Source organism: Hevea brasiliensis, chromosome 2, assembly GCF_030052815.1.
Source record: "Hevea brasiliensis isolate MT/VB/25A 57/8 chromosome 2, ASM3005281v1, whole genome shotgun sequence".
NCBI lineage: Eukaryota > Viridiplantae > Streptophyta > Magnoliopsida > Malpighiales > Euphorbiaceae > Hevea > Hevea brasiliensis.
In genome coordinates, this window is record NC_079494.1 from 99451130 (window position 1) to 99459155 (window position 8026).

At 40.5% G+C, this 8026-nt stretch overlaps 1 non-coding gene across 1 annotated transcript; it reads right to left on the reverse strand.

Annotated features, from left to right (window-relative positions):
* Positions 1-1518: 1518 nt before the first annotated feature.
* Positions 1519-1625, reverse strand: LOC131178038 (small nucleolar RNA R71). Its single transcript, XR_009147169.1, has one exon. It is a non-coding gene; the product is annotated as a small nucleolar RNA R71 (small nucleolar RNA).
* Between the last annotated feature and the right edge of the window lie 6401 nt (positions 1626-8026).

Consider the following 8026-nt stretch of genomic DNA (forward strand, 5'->3'; position numbering starts at 1 on the left):
GAGTAGTTTAACTAGATTCTGGAGTAAGGGATGTAATATTTGAGATATTTTGTGGATTTTGATTGGGTAATCCATATTTTGTGGTCTTAATGAGTTTTATTCATTTCTTGTGTGCTTAATGACATGCTTAGTGTAGGATCCCATTAAGTGATGTTCTTAATCCATGGTTGAGGCACCGAAAGGAGAAGGCCTTGTGATAGATAATCAAGAAATTGGACTTAATTAACTTAGATCTAGAAATAGACTAAGGATTAAGAGGATTCACAGATTAATTAAAGAACCTAATGGGTCTTAATTAACTCTAACTCCACGAAAGTAGGATTAGATTGATTAAGGCACTCTTTGTCTCACTCGAAAGGGTATTCAAAGGATTTAAGAATTAATCTCCTTAAAACCCATAAGTTCCACAAGACTGGATAACCAATTTAAAATTCAAAAATAGTTTGAATATGAAATCCCGAACTCCGGAATCGCCTTTTTATCATTGTTAATTTCTAATCGAATTTAATTGCTTGCCTTTTTAAATTTTGCCATATTTCAACTTGCTTATTTCAAATTGATGCAATTTTAGTTTAATTAATACATTGTTGGATAGATTATTAATTTTGCACATATAGATTTCATACTCTAATACCCATCAATTTATTGCTTTAATTTCAAAATTAGTTTAATTTAGTCAACTTTTTATATCAAAAATTCAATCATTAACACAACTCCTCGTGGGAACGATATATTTTCTATATTACTTGTACGACCCGTGCACTTGCGGTTGGGCCACATCAAGTTTTTGGCGCCGTTGCCGGGGAGTTGTTTGTTTAAGATTGAATTCTTGATTATTTTAGTTGTTTATAGTTTTATCTTTGTTATCTTTTCATTTTGTGTTTGTTTGTTTTTTTTTTCAGGTACTTTTAATCTTTTATGAGAAGAGCTTAAAGCACAAGTGACACATCCTTATTGTTCAATCCTGAAATAGAGAAATTTTGTAAAGCCAACAAGAAAGAAACAAGAAAAAGGAAAGAAGCTTTGAGAGAAACTGAATTAGAAGCAGACATGGCTGATGAAAGAATTAGAATTGGTGGAGGTAATGCTGGAAATGATCGAAACAATGAAAATGCAGCCCAAGGTGAAGAAGTTGTAAATGCTAATGTGCCTAGGGGAAGTATGATGGATCATGCTTTTCCTCGTTTTGATGACTTGAGAGAAAGTATAGCAAGACCAAGAATTGATGCAAATAGTTACAAGATGGATTTTGGAGTTCTTCAAATGATTCAAAATTCTCAATTTGGGGGACATCCTTCTGAAAATCCACACACACATCTGAAGAAGTTTGCTATGATCTGTGATATGCAAAAACAACCTGGGGTGTCTGATGATGCAGCAAGATTGAAGCTATTCCCATTCTCTTTGAAAGATAGAGCATTGGATTGGCTTGACTCTTTACCTCACAACTCCATCACAAATTGGGAGCAACTTACTGATGCATTTCTTGCACAATATTTTCCACCTGGAAAAGCTCAAGAATTGAGGAATCAAATGACAGCTTTCAGACCAAGAGAAGATGAAACTCTCTATGAATCATGGATGAGATGGAAGGAATTAGAGAGACAATGCCCACATCATGCCATTCTGAAATGGATGATAAATTAGAATTTTTACACAAATGTCACTCCTGCAATTAGAGGGATTATTGATGCTCAAACAGGAGGAGAATTTATTATGAAGCATGAAGATGAAGCTTATGAGCTATTGGAGAAAATTGCTGTCGCAAGGGATTTTGCGGTTGCCTGAACGAACCCTCACTGAAGTGGGAAGGAGTGAGGAGTCGCCACTTTAATTTTGAGGGAAACTAAAGAAAACCATTTGTGAAAATAGATTGAAATGAAACCACTTCAAGACAGAGATTCTAGGTTCGGGGTCCATAAACGGGTGGGGAAGGTGTTAGGCACCCCACCTCGTCCCTTAATAAGGGTAAGTAGATTTAATTTTGCATTAGTTAGGAGGGCTTGAATGGACATGTTAATCCTTTTGACTAAAGGAACATTTGATTTTTCACTAAATTTGGATCACCCAGATACATAAGTAAATGAGACAACCTTAGTGAGTTACTGTTGTATGTTAATTTTATTTGAAAGGAATATTTTATTAAAATTTAATTTAAGAATCAGATAAAGAACTCTTCTCCGAACTCTTTAATATTTGTTAAAATTCTGAGTTGAGACCGGATAAGAACTCTCCTCCGATCTCTTTTAAATCATTAAAAATTTTGAGTTGAGACCGAATGAGAACTCTCCTCCGATCTCTATTTAATGTTTATTAAAATTTTGAGTTGAGACCGGATAAGAACTCTCCTCCGATCTCTATTCAACGTTTATTAAAATTTTGAGTTGAGACTGGATAAGAACTCTCCTCCGATCTCTATTTAATATTTATTAAAATTTTGAGTTGAGGCCGGATAAGAACTCTCCTCCGATCTCTATTTAATATTTATTAAAATTTTGAGTTGAGATCGGATAAGAACTCTCCTCCGATCTCTTTTAGATTAACAGGAGCCTGAAAGGGACTTTTCCGATCTCCCGAATTTTAATTTCAGCTACATGTCATAAGAGCCTAAAGCTAAGGATTCTGGCATTCAAAGATGCTGGGAATAAGGCTTCTTGATACCTTGTGACTAAACGGGGAATACTAGACTTGATTTACCGACCTTCCATGTAGTCAACTTACCAATACCTATTAATGTCCGATCTATTCTATTTCGTTTACTTTGGTTTTATTCCACTTTATGGCATCTTGCCGAATTGTCGTTTACATCAGCCTAATAGTTTGGCTATTTTCCTGACGTGTTATTCAGGCTCTCTCTTTTAAAAGAGACCCTTAAGTTGTAGTTACTTACGTTTTACCCAACCACTTACACGCTACTAGGAGCTAGAAAACTTGCATTCAGAAATGACGAAGATTAATAAAATGATGGACTGATCACTAAAGAGATAACTCGTGAGTAACATTCTTTGGGGTTCTTTTGCACAAAATGAACTTGGAGAAAATCGCATACGTAAGAAGAACAAAGAAAGTGCGAAAAGTAAACGTAAACAGTTAATAAAACAGCAATATGAGTTCTTACCTGTAAGGAGCCAAATCTATTGAAATAACTACGGGGTGACAAATAGTGATAAGGCAGCGGATTGATTAGCCTGAGGGCTGATGTTCGTTGTGAACTGAAGGGTGCTTAGCTAAAATGCGATCAGATCAAGATAAAAACCGAGTGGAATGAAGTTGAGCTTAGACAATGGGAATGAAAACAGAGATGATAAAGGGCTGAAAGTGAGAGTGTGACCAGATAATGAACAAACTGAAAATGTAGAGTTCCAGTATTCAGAATCCTTTTCAAGAAAACACTTTAGAAAACTAGTTTCAAAAGTCTTTTTAATCAACACTTCTAAGTAGCAGAGTAACAAACTGAATGAAGTTTCAGAGTTCCTCCGCTATAATAACTACCTCTCTTTTTTTTTTTGCCCGTCCCCTGAACAGTTTTTCATGCAGGTATTTATAGGAATCGGGTGCTCCCCATGAAGGGTCAGGATTTATTTTGAGGGAGATGGAGGGTCAAGATTTCGAAGGACATGATCGGATGTTCAGGAATTAAAGAGAATCAAAATGAATGGCCGAGATCCCTCTTCAGAATATTTGTCTTTTTCTTCTTTCAATCTGACGGTCCCAAATCTTCTTGTCCGAGGTGATCCGAGGGCCGGGAGTGAAAGGCGCTGGTCTTGTCGCCTTCTTCTTTGATCCAAGGGCTCCGAGCTTGTCCTTACAAGTGAGATCAATGGTGGAGATTGGGATGCACAGGACTGTCATGACATACCCTGGCACCTGTCAGCATTGCGGGCGATTCTTAGGCGTGCGGTGGAGATTTCGTCTGCCACGCTTTAACTACCTCGGCTCTGATTCTGACGATGGTTATTTGGGATTTGTCTTGTTCTTTTTGCCTTTCGACCCCTCCCACGCTCCTATTTCGATCTCTCATGCTGACCTCGCATCTTCCGATCTCTATTATTCCGATCCCTAGAGATCGCCCAAACGATGTAATCCGATCTTTTGGAAATAAAAGTCAATTGTTATCTTATTATTATTGCACTGATTATTTTCCGATCTCTGATGTGTTTATCCGATCTGGTTCCTAACTGAACAACCCTTAACTGATCCGCAATTCGAAACATTTATCTTAATATGCCGATCTCTAATTAGCCGTTCTCTTTATGGAATTTGAGAGACGTGTCAGAACAGCTGGCGAATCCCGTTAACCGATGCATTGCCTGGGACATCGTGACCATTAAATGCTCGAACGAGTATAAATAGGGGTAGGGGTTAGCCAGTTTCTCACTTTATGCCATTTTCTGTCTCTCGCAAGCAATTCCAAAACTCTCCCGATTTTTCAAGCTCTTCCGACTTCGTTCAAGCTCCGGTAAGGGTTTTAATCCTTCTTTTAGCTTTAAGTTCTTTGTTTTTTTTAAAAATGAGCGGCGTCGAAGGTCAGAGAGCGGCAAGCCCACCTTCCGTCCATGTTTCATGGTCGTCTGATGAAGAAGAGGTGGTCGGGCCGAGCGCACAACCAGAACCTCTTAGGGTCTCCGCTCCAGCTCGGGGGCGGATCGCACCATCAAGGCATGCACCTCCTTCGGGGAGGGAGAATCTTCCTATGGATGAGCTGCCGTCGATCTTGCAAGAAACCGATCTGCAGTCGTTTAGCCAGGAGTACAACATAGAGCCCGATTCATATGAACTTATCCGGTGTCACGCGATCACCGAGCCGATCACTCCTTTGAAGAGAATGACATGGTGATGGTATACGAGGAACAGTTAAAGGCTGGTCTTCGGTTCCCTCTGGACGACTTCTTCTAGGAGGTCCTAAAATTCCACTGAGTGTGCATCGCCCAAATTCACCCTAACTCGTGGCGGATCTTGGTAGCCTTTCGAGGCCTGTGCCGAGCTAAGGGAATCAGACCTACGGCTAAGGTGTTCGCCGAACTGCACAGGCTAACTCGCCGAAAAGACGACGAGCATTGGTTCTTTCAGGCGAAGCCTCATTGCGGGCTCTTCACCGATCTGCCCTCCTCCCTTAAGAATTGGAAGAACCGCTTCTTCATTCTGAGGAGCAAAAATCCGACCTGCTTCGAGGACTTCCCCCGTAGCTGGTGGCACCAGGGGCCCTTGATTCCGAAGCGTATTACCCTGAACAAGGAGGAAAACCTAATAGTGATGGAGTTGAAGAATCTAGCTGCCACTCAAAAGTACTCCTGTTTAGATGCAGTGACTGTCGAGCTGCATCATTGGACGATGGAGTTGATCACGGGCGAAAAGCGCGGGCTTCAGCTCTCTGATCTTGGCATCGGTATTTTCTATTTCTCAGATCTTCGGACCTTAGCGATCTCACTGACCTCTTTTTTGTGTAGGTATGGCGGGTGGTGAAGGTTCCAGGAAGCGGAAGAAGGAGAGAGAGATTTGCCGGAAAATAAAGGAGATGAAGCGTTCGGCACTACTTCAAACACCGGGCCATGAACCTGGGGAGATACAAGGGGATCCGCCCTGACCTTCGGGACCGCCGATCACAGAAGCTGTCCGATCTCCTCCTCAAAGGGAAGAGCCGGCTCTGCCTCCTCCAGTTACTCCAAGCACAGAAGGGGGTCGTTCTCGACCTCCTGCGAGGCCCTCTTCTCGTGGCGCCCAAGTGCTGATCACTTCTTTAGAGAACAACCGGACTGTTCGGGAGAACCCCGATTTTGCCAAAGTCTTAGGGTCTTCCATCTGCCTTCGGGAGGATCAGGACAGACTGTCTCAGGACAATCTTGACGACATCCTAACCCGCTCCATGAGTCTGAATGTAGAGTGCCTGGTGAACCAGCACATAGTTCGGGAAAAGGCTTACCGCCTGGGTAAGGAGGTCGAGAAAAAGAGTCAAGAAGTTGAAAGGAAGAGTTAAGAAGTGGCATCCCTCCGATCCCAACTCTCATCCGCTCAAGATTACATATCTCAAATTGAGGGGAGAGTGAAGTACTATGAGGATAAGCTGGCCGAACAGACTCATGTTCTGGCTGAGAGGGATCAGGCCCTTAGAGAAGTCCAGGCACTCCGGGCCAACGAAGCTTCTCAGGTCGCTCATCTTGCTGAGGAGCTTAAGGCAAAAGATGAAGAGATGGTGACAGGAATAGCCGGTGCCTATGTGAATGCTCACAAGGATCTCTTGGCCGAGCTCCAAAAGCGTTACCCAGAGGAGGACTTCTCTTGGATGGCCGACCTGGCTCCCGAAGGCGAGGAGGAAAGCGAAGATGAAGCCGAGGGTGAGAGAGAAAATGAGCAAAATGTAGATCAGGCTGGGGGTGATCCCCCAGCCGAATGACTTGTACAAATTTTTTGAAATGAAATGAAGTGCCTCTTTTGTTCAATGAATGATTGTGATCGGAAAATCTCTAAATTACTTAATACTTGATTGTCTGAAAGAGATTATTAACCTAAGTGTGAGAGATCGGAAAACATAATGAGCATGAGATCGATAGGGAATCAACATTAATCGGGACTTGATTAAAATTGGAAATTTGACTTGAACACTTAAGATCGAAATCCTCATTAAACCGGACCAAAACCTTAACTCTTAAACTTTTGAAAGGGAGATCGGCAATAAAACTGGTAAGAAAAGATCTAGTTCACTTTGTTTATACTACAACGGATCGGAGAGATTGGTGAGCGATTTAATAGACTGGTAAGGATTTGACTGATGTGAGGACTTAACATTGATTCAATTCTTTGAGGAGGGATCGGAAATGTGACTGTCTATCAAAGAGAGATCGGAAATATGGCAAAGAGAGGTCGGAAATATAGTTGGCTGGCAAAGGAAAATTTGGTGCTGAGGATCGGTTTCAAAGTTTATTGATTCTGGGGATCGGCCAAAATATGGTGTCGACAGCTGCCCCTCTTTACATAATTTCTATTAAGGGAAAAATTTCCTGTGTAGGAATTATGTAAAGATTTAGACCCGTATTTTGGACGATTAGGTGTCCGAAACTAAAGCATACCTAAGTCAGTGACCTAGGGGTCAGTATCAAAAGTTAAATTAAAATCAACTTGGATCAAGGGACCAGAGGTTGATAACAGGAAATGTAAATGCAGGAAATTAAAATCAACTTAGATCAAGGAACCAGAGGTTGATAACAGGAAATTTAAATTGCAGGAAATTAAAATCAACTTAGATCAAGGAACCAGAGGTTGATAACAGGAAATTTAAATTGCAGGCAATTAAAATCAACTTAGATCAAGGAACCAGAGGTTGATAACAGGAAATTTAAATTGCAGGAAATTAAAATCAACTTAGATCAAGGAACCAGAGGTTGATAACAAGAAATTTAAATTGCAGGAAATTAAAATCAACTTAGATCAAGGAACTAGAGGTTGATAACAGGAAATTTAAATTGCAGGAAATTAAAATCAACTTAGATCAAGGAACCAGAGGTTGATAACAAGAAATTTAAATTGCAGGAAATTAAAATCAACTTAGATCAAGGAACCAGAGGTTGATAACAGGAAATTTAAATTGCTCTTACAAAGCAAGCCTAATCCGGACACTAGAAGTTCTTCCCCAATGAAGTGTACTTAACAGAATCCCGAAGGCCAAAGATTAATGGAGGACGAGTTGCAAGACTTGACCTATGACCCCACTTTTCAAATGCTCTTCTTCCGTTTTTGACTTTTTCCCGAAAAGCGCCCTTACGGGTTTTCACTTCCCCTTCGTCCATATGACTAGAAGTGCCCTTTCGGGTTTTCACCTCTAGTTTTTTTTCTTTTCTTTTCTTTTTTTTTTTTTTTTTTGTTAGATGCCCTTTCGGGTTTTCATCCCTATTTCCTTTCATATACCCTTTTCCTGGTCATTCCCTGCAAATCTCATAGTAAAGTATGTGAGGTTATCGATTGTTAGATCCTAATCTTATGGCAAAAATTTTAACTGATTTAAATAGCGCATTAAATAACGAGATTGCAGAAA